Genomic DNA, 11263 nt, shown 5'->3' on the forward strand with positions numbered 1-11263 from the left:
GATCAGAGATGCCTGCATAGCAGTCGAGAAATCCCAAGAGGATAATAAAGTATGCAATAAGTGGGCATGGGGTGATAGAAGGCTGATTTATACACAACAGCAATCAAAAATAAGGAATGAGTCTAGATCTGGGACTGACTGACAAGTTGAGGACTGACAAGTTGAGGACTAAAGGAGAGCGACTTAAGGTAGGAAGAACAGGTGGTGGCTTGGAAGAGGCTTTCCTAGCCCACGGTACCTCAGGTGTCTTTGGGTTTACTATAATTTTATTATCCTCACACCACTGAACAATTTTATCTAAGCATTGGTTCAATTTAAATAAGGATTCCTGTGAAACAGGTCCCAGAGGGACAACCAGCTTTACATTACCCAAATAAGTGAAAAATTTAAAACGGCACTGATGAATTAAGTTGCATAAAAGACATAAATATTACATAAAATGGGCAATACGACAGGACTTTGCAGCTAATCCAGCAGGCAGCAGGGCTTGCATACAGCTAGTGGCAGCTAAACATTACCCTCTAAATTCTTGTGCAAAATCTCCTCTGTTTTAAAACTGTGCAAACATTAATTTGTCAGCTGCCACAAATGTAAGACTGACCTATAGACTTATTGATGCAATAATGTGTGTATATGTTCAGCAGGCTTGCTATAAAGAAAGGGATTGGCCCTTTCTGTAACTTAGGAAGAATTGCTAAGCTTTATTACTTTATCCAATCCACATATCTCCAGCATCTGAAAGATCAGTCAACATAACCAAGCTTCCAGAATATCTCCACGACTGCCCCGCCCCCACATAGCCCACCCACCGCCTGTCCACCAACATCTTCGGAGCCATGGCGGCCATGCTGGGAGCAGCGCCAGGGAGAGTGGCAAGGCGGACTACCTTGGTAAGCGGTTGGGATTGGCTGGAAGCAGGGCCTACCCAGCCCTTTCACCTCAACTGGAGGCCGGCATCAGGAGACAAAAGAAGGAGCACCATCCCCCCCTCCAGGAAGGAGAAGGTGAGAAAGGAACACTGGCACCAACGTGAATGCCCCACCCCCACATAGCCCGCCCACAAACACATTCAGAGCCATAGCAGCTGCGCCGAAGGCACCTACACCAAGGGGCATGTGCCTTTGGTGCGCACACGAAGCACGACAAAGGAGCCTGCTCCTTTGTGCGCCCCTTCAAGCACGCCTGAAGTAAATATCTAAATACCACCCTTAACAAACAGAAATAAGAATGGAGCCAGCCCACCTCATTGAAACTATCACAGGAGAAGGAATACATCGAAATCCTCATAGAACTTCAGAACACAAGCAAAGAAAGAGCACAAAGCTATTCTATCCTAAGATAACTAACAACTCTCCTGCAATCTCTTCCTGCCTAATGCTTGTTAGTGTGACCTTGTCACCTATTACTAAATGTTCAATCACTGGAAAAGAAAATCCCATTGATTAATGATCTGCTAGAAGATCTAAAACCTACTATCTTCTGCATTACCGAAACATGGCTAAAAGACAATGACAATGTTCTCCTAAATCAAATTGATCACTATGAGATCTTTCTCTTCCCCAGACAAAAACATAAAGATGGGGGTATACTAATAATCAGTATAAAAGAACTTAAACTAAAACCCTATAAAGTAGAGATTAATTCTCCATATGAGGTTGCAATATTAAAGTCAACAAACTAAACATAGGTACAGTCTACTGCCCACCTAGAACACTCCAAAAAGACTGTTTTACCCCTAATTGAAATCTTCAAAGTGTTTCCATCACCCGACTCTACTCTAATAGTAGGGGGACTTTAACCTACACATAGATAGCATACCTAAAACCACAGCCTGTGAAATCTTTCTAGATACTATGGAAGCAATAGGTTGGTCACAATTTGTAACCAACCCAACTCACAAAGCAGGACACATCCTGCACCTAATATTCGCCATTCCCAATAACTGCACAATTAACTCATCTGACAACATCCTACCATGGTCCAATCACCAACTAATAAAAGCAAAAATAACCCTCCTCAACACACAGCAAACAATATCGTATAGTAATCAATCATTCACATACAGAAAAAAGATAGAACCGGAAATACTTGAAGAAACCATTAAAAATAAGATAACTGATTTTAAGCATGATTTTGCCTCCTCAGCTCTTGACTCATGGGATAAAATCATAAATGAAATAGCCAATAACCTATGTCCTGTCCAGAAAAAAAACATTCCAAAATGAGCACAATACCTCTAAACAGAAGAAGCCTTGGTATTGCGAAGAACTAAAACACACTAAACAAACTCTGAGAAAATCTGAAAAACAATGGCAGAAAAGCCAATCTATAGAATCCCTAGGAAAATACAAATCACTATTAAAATACCCATAAAATCAATAAAGCAAAAAAAGACTACTATGCACAACAGATTCATGGTGTAATATTTAATTCCGAATTACACTTAAAAACAGTTAAAAACTTAATCAAATATCCATCTTCTTCCATCTCAAACTACAACTTCTCAAAGAACTCATGCAATGAATGAATATGCCACTTTTGATAGACAAAATCATTAGGTTAAAACACAATTCTCTACCTGCTTACCAAAAAAAAAAAACCTGAAGAAAAATATGGGAAAGCAAAATGGAACACATTCAACACAGTATCTAAACTTGAAATTAGCCAAATCATTACAAAAATTAAGCCTGCTATCCACCCATTGGACCCAATCCCCACTAGTTCCTTGAAAACAGTACACAGAGTAATCACACCAACAATCGCAACCATGATCAACCACTCGCTATCAGAAGGATTAGTCCGTAATAGGGCAAAACAAGCTGTGATCAAAACCAATCCCAAAAAATAAAACTGTCAGAATTGATGACTGGTGTCAACAAACAAGACAGATGCCGGATGTCCTTTAAAAGCATTTATTGTAGTGGAGACATAAAAAATGCCTGACTCAGGCCCCTCAGGGGCTGGCTTGTTCAAGATATGAACAGAGATGAGAGTGGAGACTATACATCGGAATAGGGCTTAAATGACATGCGTCGACTGGGGTTTTTTCACCTTTAAGCAGAACGATATATAACGCTGTGGGGCGGATTTTCAGAGCCCTGCTCGCCTAAATCCGCCCAAAACCGGGCGGATTTAGGCGAGCAGGGCCCTGCGCGCCGGTAAGCCTATTTTACATAGGCCTACCGGCGCGCAGACTTACGCGAGTCCCGGGGTTCTCCGAGGGGGGCGTGTCGGAGCGTGTCGGGGGCGGTCCCGGTCGGTGCAGCGTGTTCGGGGCGTGTCGGCAGCGTTTTGGGGGCGGGTACAGGGCGTGGCTACGGCCCGGGCGGTCCGGGGGCGTGGCCGCGCCCTCCGTACCCGCCCCAGGTTCGCGGCCTCGGCGCGCAGGAGGCCCGCTGGCGCGCGGGGATTTACGCCTCCCAGAGGGAGGCGTAAATCCCCCCAACAAACGTAAGGGGGGGGTATAGACAGGGCCGGGCGGGTGGGTTAGGTAGAGGAAGGGAGGGGAAGGTGAGGGGAGGGTGTTAGAGGATTCCCTCCGAGGCCGCTCCGATTTCGGAGCGGCCTCGGAGGGAACGGGGGTAGGCTGCGCGGCTTGGCGCGCGCCGGCTATACAAAATCCATAGCCTTGCGCGCGCCGATCCAGGTTTTTTAGTAGATACGCGCGGCTCCGCGCGTATCTACTAAAATCCAGCGTACTTTTGTTTGCGCCTGAGCGCAAACAAAAGTAGGCCTATTCGCGCTCCTTTTAAAATCCGCCCCTGTATGTTCATATCTTGAACAAGCCAGCCCCTGAGGCAGCCACTTGAGGAGTGGCGAAACTCGGCCTGAGTCGGGCATTTTTTACGTCTCCACTACAATAAATGCTTTTAAAGGACATCCGGCATCTATCTTGTTTGACACCATTACTGCTTTCATAGATCGCCTCCCTTCTAGAATTGATGACTGGGACAATTACTGACCAATTTCCAACCTACCTTTCATCACTAAATTCCTAGAAAAAGCAGTGTTATCACAATTAGAAAGCTACCTAGAAGACAATAACATTCTATACCCAAACCAAGTTGGATTCAGAAAAGATTGCTCAACAGAAACACTACTCATTTCATTATCTGACTCTGTATTACAGGGTTTTGACAATGATGAATCCTATATCCTGGTACTAATTGATCTAATAGCAGCCTTCGACACAGTAGATAATACCCTGCTAGGCCAGCAGTTGAGAAAAATTGGAATAGACAGAAATGTGATAAAATAGTTCTCTTCCTTCCTAACAGATAGGTCATTCCAAGTAAAACTGGACAATCACATATCCAACACCTTCCCAATCGATACAGGGTTCAGCACTCTCAGCCACTCTATTCAACATCTATATGCTGCCTATATGTTCATTACTAGCTGAACTAGAATCAAATTCTTCCTATATGCTGATGACATACAATTCTTCATCCCATTTGACATATCATTTGAGAAAACTACATCGACTCTGACAACATACATGGTGGCAATATAACAAAAACTAGCTCAGTTGAAACTAACACTACACACAAAAAAAAACTGAACTAGAATGGCTAAGGAGAAACTGCACGATAATCAAACCGCCAATCCTGAACCTAGCAAATTTTAACATTACATCCTCAGATTGACGAGAACTTTACAATGAAAAAGGATATAAGCAAATTAGTTAAAACAGGATACTCCAAGCTGAGAATATTTCATCGACTAAAACCATTACTAACAATACAGGACTTCTGCAAGGTCTTACAAACTTGAATATTTTCAAACATTGATTACTGCAACTCCCTATTTCTAGGCCTACCCTCAGGATTCTACAACTATTACAAAATGCCTCTGCTAGAGACTCTTACTAGGGACAAGGAAATTTGACCACATCACCCCCTCGCTGATAGCACTGCACTGGCTCCCTGTTCAATCCAGAATATCCTTAAGTAAAGACTAATTTTTAATATAATCAACAGCATTAATCCATGCTTAATAGGAGTGGCACGTTAACCATACACACCGCAGAGAGCCCTAAGATCACAAAATAAAGGACTTCTAAAAGTGCCCACAACACGGAATACACAAATAAGAGACTGCATCTTTTCCATAGCTGGCCCCAAGTAATGGAACTCTCTTCCAGAGTCACTACGACTGATAACAGAAAGAAAGAGCTTCAAATGTGAACCGAAAACATGGCTGTTTAGAAATGCATATGACCTAACATAAAATATTAGAGATATGCTTTGTTAAGCCCTATCGTCTACAAAATTTCCCACTGTTCAGGGTTTTTTTTCCGGGGGACCCCGATTTTCGTGTTAGTGCGCACTATCGGAAGTTAGTGCGTGCTAACTCCCAATAGTATGCACTAATGGGGCAAAGTTAGCGCACGCTAATGGGAGTGAGCGCACACTAACATGAAAGATGAATTTTTCCAAAATTTCGGAAAGATTCCTTTCGTTTTTCATGTTCCCCCGAACTGTACCGTTGAAATTGCCTAATTCGGGAAAAACAAATGCACATCACTATAAAATATCAATATGCCAAGTCTGTCACTGTCAGAACCATAGATCAGATGAGCAGATGGAGCAATAAATATTGTGAAATGTAAAAACACAGAATATTACATGAAGAAGAATGAAATGGAAAAATGGATTACAAAACACCATCATAGCACCCAATTTAACTTGTACTTATTGATGTGCCAACCTAGAAAATGTATTTGCTGCTGCAATGATCAAAAATATGAATGTTGCCCTAGAATAGGAATATGGACCCGAAGTTGAATGCTGATTTTGTAAACCGTTGTGATCATGTTTTTGAACAACGGTATGTAAAACACCTAAATAAAGTGTGTGTTTGTGTAAGAGTCTCCCACCTCTAAACGTGCCTGGATAAAATGCTCTTCATGTTGCTCTCTTTAGTTGTTGTATATGAGAACTCCTGAATAGTTAGGAGGAGCTTTCCTTTGTATTAATATTTTATGGTATATAATTCTCAACAAGGAGAGAAAAGTCTATTAGACAGGTGGTAACAGACACACACAGAGGCTTTCTTGGATTTGTTCCCGGAGATTGTCTTGAAGTGCAGGTGCACTCGCTGGGCTGTCAGCAAGGAGGGAGAAATCATTTTCTTGAAACCACTTTGGACCATTGTTAGTGTGACCTTGTCACCTCAGAGCAACGCAGAAGTGCCCCTCTTGTCAAGGTACCAAGGAATAAGATGTTACTAGTGATGTGTTCTCCTGCAAACTTGAGACAACCTGGGAAAAAGGCCCAGACACTAAAATAAATACATTGCAATTTTATTTCACCCTGCCTAATATTAGGAAAATGAAATGGATTAACAGAGAGAAAATAACTTGAACCAAATAACAGGCAAGAGATATTTTTTTTCTTATTTACTACCACTTTACAGCAATGCTCCTAATTGGTTTTACATTAACAGTTCAGACCCACCTAATAATAGGTAAGTAGACACCTTTCAAAACACTTTGATCCTCTAATATATGTCCCATTACATATTCATTAACCCTAGTATCAGATAAGTATCACACAAAAACATTTTCAAAACTCAGCAGAGGTTGGGATCCATAAGTTCTGATTCTTTCCTTAAAGTTGCTTGTTCATTATGTTTCAGATAAATCAATATAGCATTCTCCCCATAGGTAAGTGTGTCCTAGTCTTTTAGAGGTCCATATTCAAAAGCATTTAGCCAGCTAACTCAGATGTCAGCCGGCTAAATGAATATTTGGGCACTTATCTGGCTAAATTCTAGCCAGCTAATTAGATACTTCTGGCAAAATTTTGGGAGATGTGCTATCTCCCATAAAAACTATTTGTTTACTTTTCTCCTCTGTCCTCGGTTTTGTCCATCTGCTTTTTTTCTCTGCTGGCTTGTGTGCTTCCTTGTTTACATTTCCTTCCTGCCGCAACCTTTTGGGGGAGAGTAAGTAGTAGCCCCAGGCTACATTACCTTTGAATAGTGGCCTGAAGTCTTCCACCTCTCCTTAACCCTGTGCAATAGGTACTCTGCCCACTGGGAAGCTTATAAAAGTTAACTTTTTTGAAATGTAATTTAATTTTATACAAGGTGCTGTAAGGCAAATCTCAAGCTAATGCAAATATCTCTGTTTCATTTTATTAGACCACAGTTACATTTTCACAGCAGTATTAATTTTCAACGTTAAATATTTGAACAACTAGCAGCAGCTGAGATCATTATAAATTCATCCTTTGCCTCGGTAGATTAGTAGCTATAAATAAGATAATGACTGTGACTCCATTTATAAGTTCATCAACTGAAGAGAAAATAAAAAGGCTTTTGTGTAAATTTATAATCGAGCTATGACAACTGAAAAGACTTAACCATACGAAATTATTTTTATTTTTTGCCTTGGCCAGTCGTGGGGCCTATGGAAGCTAAATGCCCGGAAATTTTCATTCAAAACTGAGATTATCTGTATCAAACTATGACCATTCTCAGCAAGCTTAAAGATGGATTGCTGTAGATTTTATTATTAGCAATATTACAGAAATGAACACATAGGGGGTAGATACAGCAAACTCCCACAGTTTGGCAAACACCCACTGGTAGTTTATTTGTGGAGTTTGCCGCAATAATCAAAGCAAAATTGGCCGGGTAGTTTTGCTTTGATGATTGCCCTTTACTTCAAATAAACCCACATGAGTTTGCACTTGCTTTGTGTGTTACAGAAGGGGATCGCTAGGAGAGAGATCCCATCTTGAGGGGATTGTGTGCCCTTGGGCCTCGGCACACAATCCCCTCAAGGTGGGATTGTGTGCCGAGGTGGTCACAAACCTTGAGGGTCACCAACCCTCAAGGTGCTGCCTTGGAGTCCCCAGAGGACTCCAAGGCAGCACCGAGGGTTGGTGAGGCATGTCCCAGCATGGGAGGTGATGGATGGTCTGACCCTCTGCCGGACCTGCATGCTTCTGGAGCCAACACATAGTGTTGGTTATTGAACAGTCCTCCGACCGTTCCCAGCCCTTTCGGACCTGCCACAAGGAATGACAAGAAGCAACAGGCCGGACTACGGACGAGGACAGAAGAAGGCTCTGGAACATAGAGACTCTAGACATAGACAAGGAACTTCGAAGACTCAGGATCAAGGTTCAGGAACAAAATCAAGTACTGGGTTGAGGCTGCCATGCAGCGCGCCCTACACAGCCCACCGTAGGGCGGACCCAATGAGCTGGTCACGGACCACGCTAGAATGCGAAGCAGGCTCTAGACGAGGTGTGGAATAGATGAAGCTGGAACATGGCGAAGATTCAGTAGAAGCCTGTACCAAGGCATGCCCTACACAGCCCATCCTAGGCTGGTCACGGACCACACTGGAATGGCACAGGTTCAGTCAGAGTCTTAGGCATGGACGGAGCAACCCCAAGAACATCCAAGGGCCGGAACGAGAGTTAGGACGGAGGACCAAGATGGAACTTGGCTTCAAACAGGAAACAGGACCAAGACAGGACTTGGCTTCGGGCAAGGATGACCCTCTGGATACTTGAGCTGCAGAAGAGAAATCAGGCAATGTACCATGAGCACGCCAGGAAGGGGTGGCATCGAGGAACCAGGGGTTCTGGAAGCAGAGACGAAGAGAAGGCATCAGGAAGCAACATCAGGAACCAAGGACATCGGACATCAGGAACATGGAAACATATCAAGACGAGACATGGAGTCCAACGAAGAACAAAGGCCTGACGGCACGCTGGAAGGCAAGACATCCAGGAGCATGTAACTCTAATACAAGGCAAAGCAGAACTGAAAGAGAAGTCCTTTTATAGAGCAGGAAGCAGGCAACTCCCTGGGAGGAGTTTAGATGGGCCACACCCGGCTGGCCCTATTATTAAAGAGAAGAGCTGCGGGCCGACCCCTTGGGAAGAAGGGGCGAGGCCCAAACCAGAAAGTCAAGGAGGAAGCAGAGCAGGCCTCAGGTAGGCCCAGATGGCAACGGCAGCCTCCAGGCCATGGAGCAAAACCGGGATAGACTGTCCAGGCAAGGCCCTGGCTTCGGTGCGCCCTCCAGAGAAAAGTTGAGAGGCCTCTCGTGGCAGAGCTACAAGAGGAATCGTAACATTGTGTCAGTATTTTGAGGTAAAAACGTGTAGTTTTGAATATCCAATATCCAATATGCCTCTGCCTCTAGGAACGCCTTCAAAATGCACAGGTAGAAACTTACTTGTGACCTGAATTGACCACTGATTGAAATAGGATACTGGGTTTGATGGACCTTTAGTCTGACCCAGTGTGGCAAGTCTTATGTTCTTATGTACACGTGTTGTTTAACATATATGCAAACCATCACCCATGTAGAGGTCGGGCAATAAACAATGAGCACAGTCCTATGGGTTAAACAGTGTTTTGCTTGCAGAAATGCCTTTCAATTATTTCTGTTCCTGCATTTACAAGGCTGTGATTTAGAACAGAGCATCCCTTTTCAAAATTATCTGCCCTTATTTCAGATATTTTGAATGTGATGCTGTGAAGGCGGATTCTCACGATCCAGCAGACAGTTTCATGCCAGGCTCCTGCCATCGGGGTACTGTCTGGAAGAAAAGAAAGGCTGCTTCTTTAATACAGACACTGGTTTTACAATCACTGCCTCTTGTGACAACAATAGTGTTCATAGACTCTCCAAAAATAGCTGTGGCACCCCTCAGTGGGGCACTTTTCCAAAGCATTTCACCCAGGGGAGCGGTGTTTGATAATTGCCTACCCTCAACCTGGGTGTAAATGCACATGGGCTTCCATAACGCGGGGCGTTTTTAGGCAGGATGGAAAAGAGATGTTCCTGAGGACGTGCTTAAGTTGGGGGGAATAAAACAGCAATGGGTACTTGACACTTTCCAAAGCGCACGTGCTTAGGGTTGCCAACTGGCTCCAGATTTTCAGGACGGGGTGATCCAGTCCTGGTTTTACCCCATTGCATGTTGGGACTTATTTTGATTTACCTATAGCATTCTCTAAAAAAAAAAAATCAAGAGTATAAGTACCTGAGTGCCAGGGAGTAAAACCAGGACTGGATCAGCCTGTCCTGAAACTCTGGAGCCAGTTGGCAACCCTACGCACGCTACTTCCCAGCCAAAACTAGCCCTCAGGACAGAACACGGGTGGCAAAGCACCAAGGCTGCTCTTAGTGTGTTTACGTTCCACTAATCTTTAAAGAGGGAGGTTTCTTGTTGAAAATGTGCCTAAAATACACAAATGCACGTGCTAAAAGCAGCCATGTGTTTTGCACCAGTGCAGACTCTAATGTTCCCCTCACTGCAGCAGCACGACCTTGAGTTATGATGTTTTACTTGATTGCCCACGATACTGGGCTATCCCTAAGTTTTATTTTTTAATATGTATTTTATTTCTGTGTCATGTAATATTGCCAGGCTAGTGGCACATTTAAGCTCTACCTAGATATGATTATAGTTACTATGCAACATCATTTGTAAGCCATTTTGATTACTTTCAGAAAGACAGGATATAAATTCTGGAAATAATTAAATTCTACTTTGAATTTTGTTCTTCAGCAGAAGTAATAGTTACAAGTTTTTGAAAGCTTTTCTCATCCAGCTACTTTTAGGGCTGCTCTGCTGAATACTGGCATTATCTGGCTAAGCTGTCCAGCTAACTCAGCTCTACCCCAGAATGCTCCTGGGATGCCTCTGTGTTATCCTGATAAATTTTATCCAGCTAGACATTTACTCCATGGCAGGAAACTCAAAGGATGCTGTTTGTCTGGCTAAGTGCCAAACTTTGGGCCTGATTTACCAAGGCTTTTTTTCCCTTTCTGTGTCTATGGGGAAAATGCCTAGTAAATGAGGCCTTCAGCTTGAAAACCATTTTGAATATGGACCCTGTCAAAAATAAAACGCTGTTATGGTTTCGAGGTGTTTGAGTGGATTCTTGGGTACTTCGGAGATGGCCACTCCCACGGGGAGGAGCCCCATGAGGAACCGCAGTACTAGGCTAGACTCTATACCCGCAGACACAGAGAATTCGTGTTTATTATACAGCTTGGTGGTACTGCCCAGGGGTGGCAGCAGTGAGGTAACCCAGTAGAGTAGTCCAGGGATCCTCGGCAGAGGAGACCCATCCCACACTCCAATGATGGTAGGCTGCGCTGGGTAGAAGAGAGTCCCGGATGTAGACTCGCAGCGCTGAAGCTGGAGGTGAGACAGACTGACAAGGTTAGTTTACTCACTGAATAGAGAGCTGTATTTGTTGAAGATCCTGGCAGGCAGAAGTA

This window comes from Rhinatrema bivittatum, chromosome 2 (assembly GCF_901001135.1).
Source record: "Rhinatrema bivittatum chromosome 2, aRhiBiv1.1, whole genome shotgun sequence".
NCBI classification, from domain to species: Eukaryota; Metazoa; Chordata; class Amphibia; order Gymnophiona; family Rhinatrematidae; genus Rhinatrema; species Rhinatrema bivittatum.